We start from the raw sequence: 16975 nt of genomic DNA, 5'->3' as shown, positions 1-16975 counted from the left end.
TAATGGTCCCCATTGCATTGAGTGTCTCCATGAGATTGGGAAACTTCTGTTGAACTTGGTCCCTAGTGAGCCGCTTGCCTTGGTGAAAGAGTTGGACAACTTTGACAACCCGATATAGTTGGATCTTTTGTTGGCGAGTGTTCTTGATCTGTGTGTCCATGATCCGATCCATGGTGGCATGTTCCATGGAGTTTGGGTTTAGCTCTGTTGGTGTGAGCTATTCTGCAACGTCAGATGTGTTCAACAATGGTGGAAAGTATGGCGGAAGGCGATTTACATTGAACATTGGGTGCAGAAAAAGGAACGATGGAATGCTAAGCTCGAAGGCATTGTCCCCTACAACCTTGGTGATGGTGTATGGCCCATATCAGAGCGGGCGAAGCTTGCAGTGGGGTCTAGCGAGGCGCTCCTTCTGCAAATGTAGCCAAACTTTATCGCCCACCTGGAACTTGTGTGACACCCGATGTTGATCATGGCGCTACTTGTACTTAGCATTGGCTCTGCCCAATAGATCATGGACCTGCTGGTGGATGTATTGAATGCACTCAATGAAGTTGTTAGCCTTGTCGGCTTCGGACTGGATGTAGCTGAATCTGCTTGAGTAACTGCAAATGGTATGGCCACATCAATGGGACATAATGGCTGAAATCCGAGCCCTACCTTAAAGGGGCTATGGCCCATTGAGCTGTGGAGAGCTCTGTTGTAGTTGTACTAGACATAGGGAAGGCTTTCATTCCATGTGTGTGGATGCTTCGAGTTGTACATGCGTAGAATTTGTATGATCATCCTGTTGAAAACCTCTGTTTGGCCATCAGTTTGGGGATGGAAAGCCATGGACTTAGTAAGTTTTGTATCCAGCATCGACCAGAGACTTGACCAAAATGCACTCAGGAATTTGCTGTCCCGATTTGAGATAATGGACTGTGGGATCCTAAAGTGTACCCATACACACTCAAAGAAGAACTTAGTACCGGCCTCTGCTGTGATACTCTTCTTGTAGGCTACCATGATGGCCATCTTAGAGAATTTGTCGATGACCACGAAAAGTCAATCGTTTCCGTGCTTAGTAGAAGGAAGGCCCGACATGTAATCCATGGAGACAGATTCCCAAGGCTGACTAGGATTATGTAGAGGAGTATACATGCCTTGTTTCTTGATGGTTGGTTTGGTAATGGCATAGGCGGTGCATGATCTAATGTACTTCCCAACATCTTGACGAAGTTTCGGCCAATAAAAATACTTCTGCAATACGCCACTTGTTTTCTCTACTCTGAAATGTCCAGTGACCCAATTGTAGTACGCCTCCCAAATCATCTTGGCACACTTGCTTGAAGGAACACAAATGTGTCCCAGGTGGCATAATAGTGCATCCTGAAGGTGAAAATTTGGAACTTGCTTCCCTTCCAGGAGTGTCTGGTATGTGCTGCCGAATTCTGGATCACTCTTGTAAAGATGTGGCCACCCCAATGTCTCGTGCCCACAGGAGTCGAGCACAGTGATCAGCACCATGACCGGTGGTCGGCTGAGGCAATCAACGACATTATTGGTGCTTCCCTTCTTATACTTAATTTTCAAATGGAACTGTTGTAGGTAGGTGGACCATTTTTGATGGCGATCGTTCTGCAATTTCCCTTGTGTCTGTATGAACTGCAGAGGTTGGTGGTCTATGTGGACGACCATTTCCTTCCCCAGAATGTAATTCTTCCATTGACAACATGCCTGCACAATGGAATACATTTCTTTGTCGCAAGTGGGGTACTTTCAGACTGTGTCTAAAAGTGTCTGACTATGGCAAGCCACTGGATGCCCATGCTGAGTAAGAATCACACCAATAGCATAGTTGGAGACATCTGTCTCAATCACAAATGGTTGTTGCAGGTCTGGTAATGTGAGAATTGGGGCAGAACAGAGGCGATTCTTCAACTCGGAGAACACTTATTGTTGGGTTTCAGACAAAAAAAAACTTTTCTTTTGCTCCACCCTTGGTGACTTGACTTAAAGGCCAAGTGATATGAGAGAACCCCAATACGAACCTACGGTAGAAGTTGGCAAGGCCCAAAAAGTTACAAAGCTTTGTTAGAGTGGTTGGGGCTGGGCAATCCTGAATGACTTGTATCTTGGATGGGTCCACATGTACACCCCGCTCATTAATTATGTACCCAAAATATTGAACCTGGGTCAGGCCAAAGGTGCATTTCTCCAAGTTAGCACACAGCTTGTGTTATCACAGGGTTTGAAGGACCTGTCGAATATGGTGGAGGTGCTTGTCTCAACTCTGCCTGAAGATCAAGATGTCATCTAAATAGAACACCATGAATGCATTGGTGAAGGGTTGAAATTTGTCGTCCATCAGTCTCATGAAGGTTGCAGGGGTGTTCGTCAATCTGAATGACACGACAAACCATTCGAAAAGGCCCTCCTTGGATTTGAAGGCAATCTTCCACACATAAGAGGGTTCGATAGGTACTTGGTGATAACCTGACTTCAAGTCAATCTTGCTGAAATATTTGGCCCCCTTGAGCTAGTCAAGAAGGTCATCAATCCGCGGGATTGGGTACCTATTCCGGACAGTGATCTTGTTCTACGCCCAGTAGTAAATACAGAGCCTCTAGGTCCCATCCTTCTTCTGTACCAGTATAATTAGGCTCCCACATGGTGACGAGCTTGGCCTGATGTGCCCTTTCTGCAATAGTTCCTGAATCTGCCTCCTTATCTCATCGTTCTCCAGAACAGGGCGTCGATAGATCGACCCATTGGGCAGCGACACCCTCAGGGTCAAATCGATGGAGTGCTTGACCTGACAGTGCAGAGGTAACCCTGTAGGTGAGATGAAAATATCCCTGTACTCCTCCACAACCTTGTCCATCTATTGTTGTTGTGAAGAGGAGCCCTGCTTGGAAGCCGTGGCCACAACCTTGTTCTTTCCCCGAGGGTGAATCATAAGGAAAACAAATTTCCTGGTCTGGGAAATGATCTTACTGCATTGCTTTGTAGTGACCAAAGAGATAGCGGTAGGCAGGGCTACCTCCGGTATCTTGTACAAATCGTTGGCCAAGGTAATAATCATAGAGCGAGGTCTAGACTCATATACAAGATGTCTCTTCCACAAGTATGGTTGTCCTAAAAAAACATCACAAACTTCAAGAGGAGCAACATCACACACTACCTCATTCGTGAAGGGCTTGATGCTATAGGGAAGGAGGCATTGTTGGCTGACGCAAAGATCTCGTCCTTGGTGAAGCCACTCGATGGTGTACAGTTGTGGATGTGTTGTAGTCTTTAAGCCCAGCCTCTTCACGAACTCTGCTAAAATGAGGTTCTTTTGGCTCCCGCTATCGACAATGAACTGCAGCAGAGAACCCTTTGTATAGCCTCTACTTTGCACTTGATTATCCATCATTTACCTACAATTTTCCCTCACTCATCTCTCTCTTTTGCCTCATTTTCCTTGCAAACCAACCCAGATCATTACATTATATGACTTTAAGCATGATTAAGGATCTTTGCTAATGTGTGACTGTTTTGTTTAGATTTTGACATATTTACAGGAATTCCGCAGCCATCTGATGATTCCGCAGCCTTTTTGTTAATCTTAAGGTTCCACGTGTCATTTTGCCAAACGAGCCACATGGGCACTTAGGAATCAAGGTACTCGAGGTTCCTGTGCTATTGGTTCAGCCAACCACGTCATCTGTACCTCCGGTCAACGAGGGTCAAGTTACGGTCAACAAAGGCAGCTTAACGGTGATACGTAAGCTGTTGGGTCACGTCAGTTCAAACGGTGATTTGTCCGTGTTACGCAGGTTGTGGGGGACATAATCCAACTCTGGATTCAATGCCCATAACGACCAGAACCTCCAGCTCATCCACGAGGCTTATGACGTGTTATTGAACCTTAATTACGCATGACAGTTAGTTTATTTTTCAAGTTTTAGCTGTACGCATTAGGCCATCTTTCAGATGCCTATAAAAACTAGCGTTTGCATACGCTTAATGTTACTTTTTAGTTGCGGTGTTTTATGAACTTGTTATCATTTTAGTGCATTCCAAGACTCTGTTTTAATAGTGCTGTTCTAGCACTCTTGACTGTAATTTTCTACACATGGAGTAATAGAAGCAGCGCTGTTCTGAAGTTTTCAATTCCTTGAGTCTTCTTTGGGTATTATGAATGGAGGGCCCCTGTTCATGACTGCCCTTGTATAGTATTTCATGTTTATATTCTTGCTATTTATTTATTTTCCATTCAGCATTTCCTTTTCTTGAAACATGTACAGTTTAATTCACTTTCATTGTTATTTCATTTGCAGCATTCATTTTGACTGATCAGTATTGTTCTTTTGCAGGTTTTTAACCCGGGATTGTTTTTGTGTTTATGTATTTGCTTTATATCTAGTGGTAGTTTCAGTTGACAGATTCAAAGTTGCTGCCTTTATTTTATTTTCATAGCTGATTTTTAGTTTAATTTCTCAAAGTTTTCTGCTAACATATGAATGATCTCTTTATCACAAACTGGTTATCTTTTAGAGATCAGAATACTGATAACTTACAGCTGGCTTTGAGTGCTTTTTAGACTAATCCTTAACTACTTTGTAATCGTGCTTTACACAGTACTATGTGTTAGAAGCAGAGAGTTAGAAAGAGCAAAACATTATAACTAGTCTTTAAAGTAGATTTTTCTCATTTTTGATCACTTTTCTAACTCATCTTTAGCTACTTCCTAATCGTGTTTTACACAGTACTATGTGTTAGAAGCAGGGAGTTAGGAAGAGATAAACATTATCATTGGTTTTTAAAGTGATTTTATTACCTTTTATTTGCAGCAGCATGAATGGTGAACAATGTAAACTATGAAACGGGAACTGATACTGTTACCCGTTTCGTAGAGATAGCTAAAAAGTGACCTGATTTTGAAAATGGGTGATGCAGAACGCACATGTTTTTTCTAGAGCATAGTTTTTGGCACTTTAGTTTTTTTTATGTACATCACGTTTTAGAATGGTAGTGATTTTCATGCTGATTTTAAAAAGTGAGCATTCTGCATCACACTCCTTTCATAAAAGCCCTGTTTTTTGGCTTTAAATTTTTTAATGTATAAAATGTAAATAATTATTTAGTAAATTTGATAATTTTTGAAGTGGTCGTTTTCTTCACATTTCCTTGTTTTTTATTATAATTTTAAAAAAAATTTTCGTGAGGTTTTTACTGTTTTGCATTTTTAAATTAGAAGGTCGATATTTAGACTTTTCGATATTCTACATATTTATACATCCTTAATTAATTTTTCAATCGACATGAAATAATTGTTTCTAAAAAACAATATTTTTTAACAATGGACATAAAAATAACCATTTTTAACATAAATATAACTAAAAAACTACACGTTTTGATAATTTTTTGTTAGAATTGACATGTCAAAATCACAATTTTTATACGATAATTTTAACTAAAAATGGTTAAATAATAGTTTTTTCTATGAATTTCATGTCAAAAAAATAATAAAAATCACTTTTTTTTTCAAAAAATAATGATTAACTTAAAAATCAATGCAAAAATCACATATTACCAATATTGAACGTATACCAACCATAATTGAGTGTTTATTCTTCTCATAAAATGTCAAAGTCAAAACATTGCAAAGCTTGATTTACAAGCATAACTTAAATTTAATCAACAATGTCACGTAATCCAAACTCTTCGTCCTCTAGAGTTTCATCATTGTCCTCTTCCACAATATTTTCTGTTTCATTTTGCTCATTTTCCTCTTCTAATGGGTCTTTGATGTCTGCGAAACTCCCAATATATGTCTTTCCAAACATTCCATGTAATGGTGGTTGGGGTTCCTTTGCCTTTTTTGCCACACGTGATTCACTAAAGTCCCCTTTCTTCAACCCAATTTCTTGCATTGCATCTGGAAGAAATTGAAGAGCATTAATTCTTTGCTGAATGAAATTGCACTGTACTGGATCTTTTTCAATTGCAATGCAATTTCTTCCTTTTTGAAGGCAACATGCTAGTGTTGTACCTAATTTTCAAGCACAAAAGAAATAATGAACTAAATTAGTACAATGACATATTAATTAAAAAAATAACATATTGAAATTCAATTCCATATAATAAAACTTACTTGAGCCAGAAAATAAATCCAAAATCCAATCTCCTTCATTTGAACAAATGTCTATAAGATAGTTAATCAATAACTGTGGTTTTTGATAAATGTTAACTATCTCTCCTTTTGCTTCTTTGTCTTCATATGTTAGTTTTCTCACAACAACATCATAACTCAGTATTCGGCTATGACTCTTTCTGTCTACCCGATTAAAAATCATAGACATATGGCTATCATCTTTTGCCCAACTATCAATATGAATGAACTCACAATCATTTATAAATTGTTGATCTTCATTGTGAAGAAGATTTGGCTTTTCCCTGTAACACGAAATAGTAAAAGTTAAATTAACTTGTACATAAATAAATTTTTCAACATTAATCAAATATACATTTTAAAAGTCTTACCATGTAAGCTGCATCCTTGAATTTGTTTTCCCCTTGAAGCTTGACAATAGCATTGCCAATTGTGTGTCTGAATGAAATGTCACAAATCTCCATAATGGTGATGACGTGACTTCTACAAATCCCGCAACCACTTTACTAAAAGCTTGATAAGTATAAGGGTCACTATCATAGTCAATGTTTGGAATATTGAAACCATGGGGAATATCTGCAATGACTAGGGCATAATCCCTTTTAGGTATGAGTTTAGCAATGTCTTCACAGTCGCCTTGTATTACTTGATATTGAATAGTGTCTAGCCCATTCCAAATGAAATGATTAAGAGTTGGATCAAGTTGAATATCCTTAATACGTTGCTTCCTCAGTCTTTCGATCTTTATCTTTTCGATAAAGGTTTTGAAACTATCTGGCACTCCATTATCATCCTTCCTCATCTTTTATAAAATAAACAAATATATGTGTAAGTTATAAATTAAAAATAGTACACAGGTGAATAAAAATGAATGTATAAATCAAGATACCTTTTTAAATGCAAGATAAAAAGATTTTAATGTTGATGTAGAACTTGCATCTGGATAGTTGCGTACGACATCATCCCAACTATCTTCATTCAACAATCTAACCATTTGTTCTTGAATTTTCATGTAAACTTTGTGACTGCATAGATAAAGTAACAAAAAGTTAATATAATGATATGTATAACAAATACTACCAAGAACAGCATGTTTTATTTAAAATATAATTATAATCTAGAAATAAATAAGAATATTTCAAGAAACTTACTTTTGAAATTCTTCAGACATTTCCTCCATTGATAATTCCCCTGACCTCACACGAGATAATATTGTTTTGACAATTTTCTCATCTTTCACTCCTTGCATCGCTCTCCAGGGTGTAATAGTCATATCGTCTGGAAGATGCTTCATTTCAGGAGCTAATTTACTGTTGCCACATATGAATGGCTTAGACTTTTTGACCTTCTGGTTTTTAATGGCAATGTCTTCCCACATGCCAAAAATCTCATCAATCAACCTCCAAACATCTCCAGTTCTAAATGCCAATTGGAAAATGTTATCAACACCTCTGAATAAATCACTATGTTTGTTGCCCTTTCCACCTTTTGAATTGGTTTTCTCTTCAATTTGATATCCTATTTCCATACAACATTCCTTTCGGAACTCTGCAGTAACTTTTGTCCTATCCCCACCACATTTTTCTTCAAATTCACTATGAATAAATCTAACCCTTTGGATGAAAGTCATAGACATCCTATATTCATTATCTGAATTATGATCCCATGCCACTAACTTTGCTTCTGTATCAGATAAACCAGCATAAATGATACATTTCATTGTTTCAAAACGTGTGTTATTAGGATATTCCTCCATCAATTGTCTTTGAGCTTCTACAGAATGGTTCCCCCCAAGCACATAATAATTGTATTCAAAACATTTTGACTTATCAAATGCTTCTTTGTTGGGAACTTGAAGTGGATCAACAAGAAGCACATAACTAACCACATGAGCATATGGATTGTACCTCATCAATGTCTTCAAGTTGTGAACATGTAGATGATGTGGCTTTCTAACTTGATATTGACATTGTCCTTCACTTGCTTTATAGGTTTGCCTAACATTAAGCTGAAATGTGCGACCACCATCAATTAAGTTTCTCTTTGTCAAATTCTCTCGAATGACATTTTGTTTTGTTTTGATAATGCCATCTTCTAAATCAGCTCCTGGTGTAATGATTTCTCTGCTTTCTTTTGAAGTTTCACTAGGTTCTTGACTGCTGGTAATGACTGCTTCAAAATCATCAACTCTACTTTTCTTGGTCATAACATTCCCACCAGAGTTATTCTTGGGCATTGTTACTTTTGGATTTTTATGGCTCTTCTCAGTTCCAATGTCATCTTCAGTAATGACAACATATGTTTCATCGTCAATTTCAACTTCATCGTTCTCAAAAGTAACTTTTTTACCCTTGCTAGATTTATCCACCAAAGACCTTTTTTTCTGATTCTTTGGATGTAGTTTTGTAGCATTATCAATTACTTCATTTTGCCTCTTTTCCATATTTTCTTCTGACACTGAGTAAAAACTGCTGACAACTTTCATGATATCAGTCTCAATGAAATGAATGCCTCCCAACCTAATTGAACAACTTTCAACGAAATTCTGCCAAACAAAATATCATATGTCAATAAAAAACAAAGTTAAAAAATATAGTGAGACACTTTAAAAAACGCAAAATACAAATATAAATAATAATACTTACGATGTTATCTGTCATCTCATTTACGATTTGACTACACAACTTTGTAGATACCTCGCTCGTGTCATACAATGAATATGATAGTTGGTATTTAACCCTTTCATGTGACTTGGGAGCTTTTGTAAGTACGTAAACAACTTTAGTGTTCGTTACCGAACACATATCTACGACTCTTCCCATCACCTCAAAAATTCCACTATCATTCGGTATATCGATATATAGATATATATTCACATTTGTGCTTTCTCTTTCTTTCACATACCACATGCTTGATGGAAGTTTCACCTCTTTCGAATTCTTCCAGTCTGAAATCATCTTCTTATCACTTGAGGCACTTGATAGATTTGTAGTCATGAGCTGAGGTGGAGTTCGTTCACCAATGTTTCTTTTAGATGCACCTTTATTACTCTTCGGTCCAGAAAGATTCACTGAAATTCTCTTTGATGCCATTTTCCTGAAAAATAGAAACACATAAATCAGTAAATAATAAAAACATATTGACTTAAAGTAACGACGAAAACTTATCATAAATTTTAATCAACAATCGCCCCCCGCCCGACAACCTCACCCACCCGCCCGCCTCACCCGAACCCCCCTCCGCCCGGGCTCCCTACCTCTTCCCACACCCGCCCACCCCGCACCACCTCACCCGCCTGCTCCAAACCTCCTGGCGCACTCACCCCTTCGGGTGCCCTCGCCCGCCCGTCCGCCCGACGCCCTCACCCAACCACCCGCCTCAACCGAACCCCCCTCCGCCCGGGCTCCCTACCTCTCCCCCAACCCGCCCACCCCGCAACCCATCATGCACCCCTCACCCAACTGCTCAACCCCGCCCAGCGCCCTCACCCACCCCCCCGCTCGGCGCCCTCACCCACCCGCCTGCCTCACCCGAACCCCCCTCCGCCCGGGCTCCCTACCGCACCCCCTCACCCCGTACCCCTTCACCCGCACACCCCGCACCCCGCACCCCCTCACCCGCCCGCTCCTGCCTGCCGGGCGCGCCGCCCTGCCTGCCGGGCGCGCCGCCCTGCCTGCCGGGCGCGCCGCCCTGCCTGCCGGGCGAGGCCGCGGGCGGCCCGAGTGGCGCCTGCACGAGGGAGGGCGCCCTGGTGCAGGCGCCACCCGGGCTGCCCGCGCCCTCGCCCGGCAGGCAGGGTCGCCCTGCCTGCCGGGCGAGGGCGCGGGCGGCCAGGGTGGCACCTGCACGAGGGAGGGCGCCCTCGTGCAGGCGCCACCCGGGCCGCCCGCGCCCTCGCCCGGCAGGCAGGGCGACCCTGCCTGCCGGGCGAGGGCGCGGGCGGTCCGGGTGGCGCCTGCACGAGGTTGGGCCCCCTCGTGCAGGCGCCACCCGGGTCGCCCGCGCCCTCGCCCGGCAGGCAGGGCGACCCTGCCTGCTGGGCGAGGGCGCGGGCGGCCCGGGTGGCGCCTGCACGAGGGCGCCCAACCTCGTGCAGGCGCCACAACCTCGTGCAGGCGCCACCGGGGATGCTCGCGCCCTCGCCCGGCAGGCAGGGCGATTCCCGGAATCGCCCTGCCTGCCGGGCGAGGGCGTGGGCGGCCCGGGTGGCGCCTGCACGAGGGCGCCCCTCCTCGTGCAGGCGCCACCCGGGCCGCCCGTGCCCTCACCCGGCAGGCAGGGCGATTCCGGGAATCGCCCGGCCTGCCGGGGGAGGGCACGGGCGGTCTGGGTGGCGCCTGCATGAGGGTTGGGCGCCCATCGTGCAGGCGCCACCCGGGCCGCCCGCGCCCTCGCCCGGCAGGCAGGGCGATTCCAGGAATCGCCCTGCCTCCCGGGCGAGGGCGCGGGCAGCCCGGGTGGCGCCTGCACGAGGGCGCCCAACCCTCGTGCAAGCGCCACCCGGGCCGCCTGCGCCCTCGCCCGGCAGGCAGGGCGATTCCGGGAATCGCCCTGCCTGCCGGGCGAGGGCGCGGGCGGCCCGGGTGGCGCCTGCACGAGGGCGCCCAACCTCGTGCAGGCGCCACCCGGGCCGCCTGCGCCCTCGCGCGGCAGGCAGGGCGATTCCGGGAATCGCCCTGCCTGCCGGGCGAGGGCGCGGGCGGCCCGGGTGGCGCCTGCACGAGGGCGCCCAACCCTCGTGCAGGCGCCACCCGGGCCGCCCGCGCCCTCGCCCGGCAGGCAGGGCGACCCTGCCTGCCGGGCGAGGGCACGGGCGGCGCCTGCACGAGGGCGCCCAACCTCATGCAGGCGCCACCCGGGCCGCCCGTGCCCTCGCCCGGCAGGCAGGGTCGCCCTGCCTGCCGGGCGAGGGCGCGGGCGGCACGGGTGGCGCCTGCACGAGGGCGCCCAACCCTCGTGCAGGCGCCACCCGGGCCGCCCGCGCCCTCGCCCGGCAAGCAGGGCGACCCTGCCTGTCAGGCGAGGGCGCGGGCGGCCTGGGTGGCACCTGCACGAGGTTGGGCGCCCTCGTGCAGGCGCCACCCGGGCCGCCCGTGCCCTCGCCCGGCAGGCAGGGTTGCCCTGCCTGCCGGGAGAGGGCGCGGGCGGCCCGGGTGGCGCCTGCACGAGGGCGCCCAACCCTCGTGCAGGCGCCACCCGGGCCATCCGCGCCCTCGCCTGGCAGGCAGGGCGACCCTGCCTGCCAGGCGAGGGCACGGGCGGCCCGGGTGGCGCCTGCACGAGGGCGCCCAACCTCGTGCAGGCGCCACCCGGGCTGCCGCGCACTCGCCCGGCAGGCAGGGTCGCCCTGCCTACCGGGCGAGGGTGCGGGCGGCCCGGGTGGCGCCTGCACGAGGGCGCCCTCCCTCGTGCAGGCGCCACCCGGGCCGCCTGCACGAGGGCGCCCTCCCTCGTGCAGGCGCCACCCGGGCCGCCTGCGCCCTCGCCCGGCAGGCAGGGTCGCCCTGCCTGCCGGGCGAGGGCGTGGGCGGCCCGGGTGGCGCCTGCACGAGGGCGCCCAACCCTCGTGCAGGCGCCACCCGGGCCGCCCGCGCCCTCGCCCGGTAGGCAGGGCGACCCTGCCTGCCGGGCGAGGGCACGGGCGGCCCGGGTGGCGCCTGCATGAGGGCGCCCCCCCTCGTGCAGGCGCCACCCGGGCCGCCCGCGCCCTCGCCCGACAGGCAGGGCGATTCCCGGAATCGCCCTGCCTGCCGGGCGAGGGCGCGGGCGGCCCGGGTGGCGCCTGCACGAGGGCGCCCCCCCTCGTGCAAGCGCCACCCGGGCCGCCCGCGCCCTCGCCCGGCAGGCAGGGTGATTCCGGGAATCGCCCTGCCTGCCGGGCGAGGGCGCGGCCGGCCCGGGTGGCGCCTGCACGAGGGCGCCCAACCTCGTGCAGGCCCACCCGGGCCGCCGGCGCCCTCGCCCGGCAGGCATGGTGATTCCGCGAATCGCCCTGCCTGCCGGGCGAGGGCGCGGGCGGCCTGGGTGGCGCCTGCACGAGGGCGCCCCCCCTCTCTCATCTCTCTCTTTTGCCTCATTTTCCTTGCAAACCAACCCAGATCATTACATTATATGACTTTAAGCATGATTAAGGATCTTTGCTAATGTGTGGCTGTTTTGTTTAGATTTTGACATATTTACAGGAATTCCGCAGCCATCTGATGATTCCGTAGCCATCTGATGATTCCGCAGCCTTTTTGTTAATCTTAAGGTTCCACGTGTCATTTTGCCAAACGAGCCACATGGGCACTTAGGAATCAAGGTACTCGAGGTTCCTGTGCTATTGGTTCAGCCAGCCACGTCATCTGTACCTCCGGTCAACGAGGGTCAAGTTACGGTCAACAAAGGCAGCTTAACGGTGATACGTAAGCTGTTGGGTCACGTCAGTTCAAACGGTGATTTGTCCGTGTTACGCAGGTTGTGGGGGACATAATCCAACTCTGGATTCAATGCCCATAACGACCAGAACCTCCAACTCATCCACGAGGCTTATGACGTGTTATTGAACCTTAATTACGCATGACAGTTAGTTTATTTTTCAAGTTTTAGCTGTACGCATTAGGCCATCTTTCAGATGCCTATAAAAACTAGCGTTTGCATACGCTTAATGTTACTTTTTAGTTGCGGTGTTTTATGAACTTGTTATCATTTTAGTGCATTCCAAGACTCTGTTTTAATAGTGCTGTTCTAGCACTCTTGACTGTAATTTTCTGCACATGGAGTAATAGAAGCAGCGCTGTTCTGAAGTTTTCAATTCCTTGAGTCTTCTTTGGGTATTATGAATGGAGGGCCCCTGTTCATGACTGCCCTTGTATAGTATTTCATGTTTATATTCTTGCTATTTCTTTATTTTCCATTCAACATTTCCTTTTCTTGAAACATGTACAATTTAATTCACTTTCATTGTTATTTCATTTGCAGCATTCATTTTGACTGATCAATATTGTTCTTTTGCAGGTTTTTAACCCGGGATTGTTTTTGTGTTTATGTATTTGCTTTATATCTAGTGGTAGTTTCAGTTGACAGATTCAAAGTTGCTGCCTTTATTTTATTTTCATAGCTGATTTTTAGTTTAATTTCTCAAAGTTGTCTGCTAACATATGAATGATCTCTTTATCACAAACTGGTTATCTTTTAGAGATCAGAATACTCATAACTTACAGCTGGATTTGAGTGCTTTTTAGACTAATCCTTAACTACTTTGTAATCGTGCTTTACACAGTACTATGTGTTAGAAGCAGAGAGTTAGAAAGAGCAAAACATTATAACTAGTCTTTAAAGTAGATTTTTCTCATTTTTGATCACTTTTCTAACTCATCTTTAGCTACTTCCTAATCGTGTTTTACACAGTACTATGTGTTAGAAGCAGGGAGTTAGGAAGAGATAAACATTATCATTGGTTTTTAAAGTGATTTTCTTACCTTTTATTTGCAGCAGCATGAATGGTGTCTAATGCCATTAGAAAGTGGTTCTTTGCTTTCGAGTCATTTCAAGTTATTTATTTCTTTCAAGCTTTTCCTTTTCAGCAAGCAGTTAGAAACCACTAATCACACACTCTCACTCATCTAGAACTCACCTTACACACACTATCACTCATCTGTTTATAAATCACCACTCCATCTTAGGAAGATAAATTAACCACAAACAACACCCCAAACGACAAAAAGCTCTAAGAGGTTGCTTAAGTACATATAGTACACCTTCACTTCATCAGCTTACGAGCCCTGGGTTGACAATTAATGACATCAATTTAGGAACACTAAATTGACTAAACACCCTTCACCCACATCTCTGAGTGGAAGAGGTGTTTCCCCTCCTCTGGATCTTCAAGCTCAATCTTCTGGATCTTGGTGGTGGCCATGGTGGCACTGGGCTCCGCATCAATGAGTTGCTTCCCTTTGTTAGTTCCCTTATCGGGTTCTGATTCAAAGTCAGAACATGCATCTGATTCAGAAGCCTTCAGCTTGACCACCAATAACTATTTGGCTCAATACTCACTTGTATTGTGAGCGGATCTCTTATGGAACTCACACCATTTTCCCATGTCCTTCTTTGTCTTCGTCGTGTTGTTCTTTGCTTGCGGCTTCGGCCGACTGTCTTGGGTAGCCACCCCTTAGCTTGGTCCTTTGTTCTGTGGTTTGGGGGTTCCTTTTCCTTGCTTTGGATTTGTAGATCCAAAGTCCTGCTTCTTTTGTTTAAACTTCTGCTCAATCTTGACAATGTACTGGTACGCCGTGCCGAGAGAGGAAATTTCCAGGAACTCCATCTCATCCTGGATGTACTTGTGTAGGCAGCCACGGTACTTGAGCACCAAATGCTGCTTAGTATCCTTGATACCCAGCTTCGTGCAAAGGGTATGGAAAATATTTGTGAACTCCGACACATCTTGGTCCCTTCCCTGCCATAGCATGGTCCAATTTATGTATTTATCTTCATAGCTCCCGACAGGGTAATATTGTTCCTTGATGACGTCACAGAAAGAATCCCAAGTGGGTGCGGCTAAAAACAACGAGCATTCACTCTCGTCCTTTTGTTCACAGTATGTTTCCCACCAGTCCTTGACATGTGGGGCATCTTTGAGAGCTGCAAAATTAATCTTTTCCCAGTTAGAAAAGTCATGAACTGAAAAATATCCTTTTGACAGATTTAACCATTTATCTACGACGTTTGCATGTACCAAAACTTCGAATATGGGAATATCAAAGTTAACTTGTACCTTAAAAGGAGTGGCGCCTCCAGACTAGCTGTTGGGTGAAGATGCATCGCCTGTGGGTAGCCGTTGAAGGATTTGGGAAAAGTTATCCATCATCGCATCCCTCTGTCACTTGAGGGCTTCCTCAAGCAACATTTTGAAAGGATTTCTTGCCCCCTTGTCTTTATTTTCTTCCGCCATGGGATGTCTTAGGGTTTTGCAAGGTTGATCTTACAACGGCTCAACCAAATCAAGCCCTAACTCCTTATACCCTGACCTCGTTGGACATGCAAAGAGAAACATAGAAAGAGAAGACCACTCTGATACCACTAATCCGAACTTAAACAGGAATGCAACAACTTATAGATATAATCATAAATATAGAGATGCAGTAGAAAAACACTTCATTTCATTAATAGAAAAATGTTGAACTATGCTTACAAACATAATGGAAAGAAGATAGCTCGGTCAATAGTAGCTTATCTCTGAGAAGATATGTGGCGGCTACATGCCTCTGAAATGTGTTACAATGAGGCTCAAAGGCCTATTTATTATTGAGAAACAATGGAAAACCCTAAACATCCAAAAACCTAACCCTAGGAGATGAAGCGCCAAAGCTACATGCCTCGTTTGGGTAAATTGGTACATTAACTTCTGGGGGTCGTAACTTTGACATACGATCTCTGTATCATAATACCTCGGTTTGAAGATCTCGATGAGAAGGCTGAAAACAAATTGACAAGCCAATTTTAGATGTTTTCAGTCTCTCTGTTTCCCCTAAAAACGTCGTTTAGGGCCTCAAAACGACTCATGAAGTTCAGGACTCGAAAAATTGCCAAAAATAGTAAACTATACTACAATTAAGGAAATTGAAAAACTGAAAGAGACAGTGTTGGGGGTCCAAGTGGAATAGGTGGGTGGCCACCAATATGCACCTGGTTCAGAATGAAAAGCTAGGAATAGGAGAGAAAAAAACAAGCGAGGAAAAACAACAAACAATTGATTTGGGATTTGGGAGACTTTTGGTTAGCTGAAGTAGGGTTTATCTCATGATAGAAACATTCCATCACTCCCCCAATAACATGTCATTATGATTACATCATGGAACATAAGATATCTCAATGGAAAATAAAAATATAGGCTTCTCAAAAACAAAATAATGATAGAACAACCCAATTTTGTTATGCTTCAAGAAACTAAATTTAAATTGAAATCCTTAGAAATAATCTTCAAAAAATTATGGCCTAGTAGTAGGTAGGTAGTGAATGACATAGTAGGAACTGTAGGAGACAATCATTTGGAACCCTTCCAAAATCTTGGTAAATGAATCCTTTGCCACAAAAAAGAACCCTAACCATCACAATCTAGCTAATTGGCTCAACAATATCCAATTATGTTGCCAATGTTAATGGTCCAATCACAAGGGGATAAAAGGGTAATTTTTTTGATTCCTTGCACTTGCTAAACAACATAATAGAAGAATAATACTAGATAATGGGAGGAGATTTCAACATCATAAAATATCTGATCAAAAAGAGAGGAGGCATACGACAACTAGATGAGGACTCTGTAACAACCCTAGTGAAAATTCCATGTAATAAAAGTTAATAAAGGAAAAATAATAACCACGGTTGATGGGACACTTATTCCAAGATAAATGTTGGGTAAAACCCTGGTGATGGGGATCACTTGTGATTGTTTAATGGCTAAGGAAATTGGCAAAGGCAAGGGCGAAGGCTTTGGAAAAGAAAAATGGAATTTTTGGCATATTTATTTATGAAGATAATGGAAATTAGGAGAAAAGGGAGGTGAATGGTCGCAGGTTGCATGTAAGGAGAAAAATGAAGGAAAATAATGGAAAATGAAGAAAACAGAGGCCTCATTCATAAAAAGGCTTCCGAGGATCAGTTGGTAAACTTTTGTTAGTTCCATTTTGGATCTCTCTCATTATTCTCTCTCTCTCTCTCTCATACTCTTGGATAATTAGAGTTTTCTTGGAGCACTCTCGGAGAGTGTGGCATACTTGGATTTTTGGAGCAAAAAGGAAAATGAAGAGCAGGAAAGCACAAGAGAAAATCAGGATCAACAACTACAACAAGATT

The sequence above is a fragment of the Pinus tabuliformis genome, chromosome 8 (assembly GCF_031772625.1).
Source record: "Pinus tabuliformis cultivar Carrire ecotype Pingquan chromosome 8, CPIR1, whole genome shotgun sequence".
NCBI classification, from domain to species: Eukaryota; Viridiplantae; Streptophyta; class Pinopsida; order Pinales; family Pinaceae; genus Pinus; species Pinus tabuliformis.
This window is presented reverse-complemented; position numbering follows the sequence as displayed.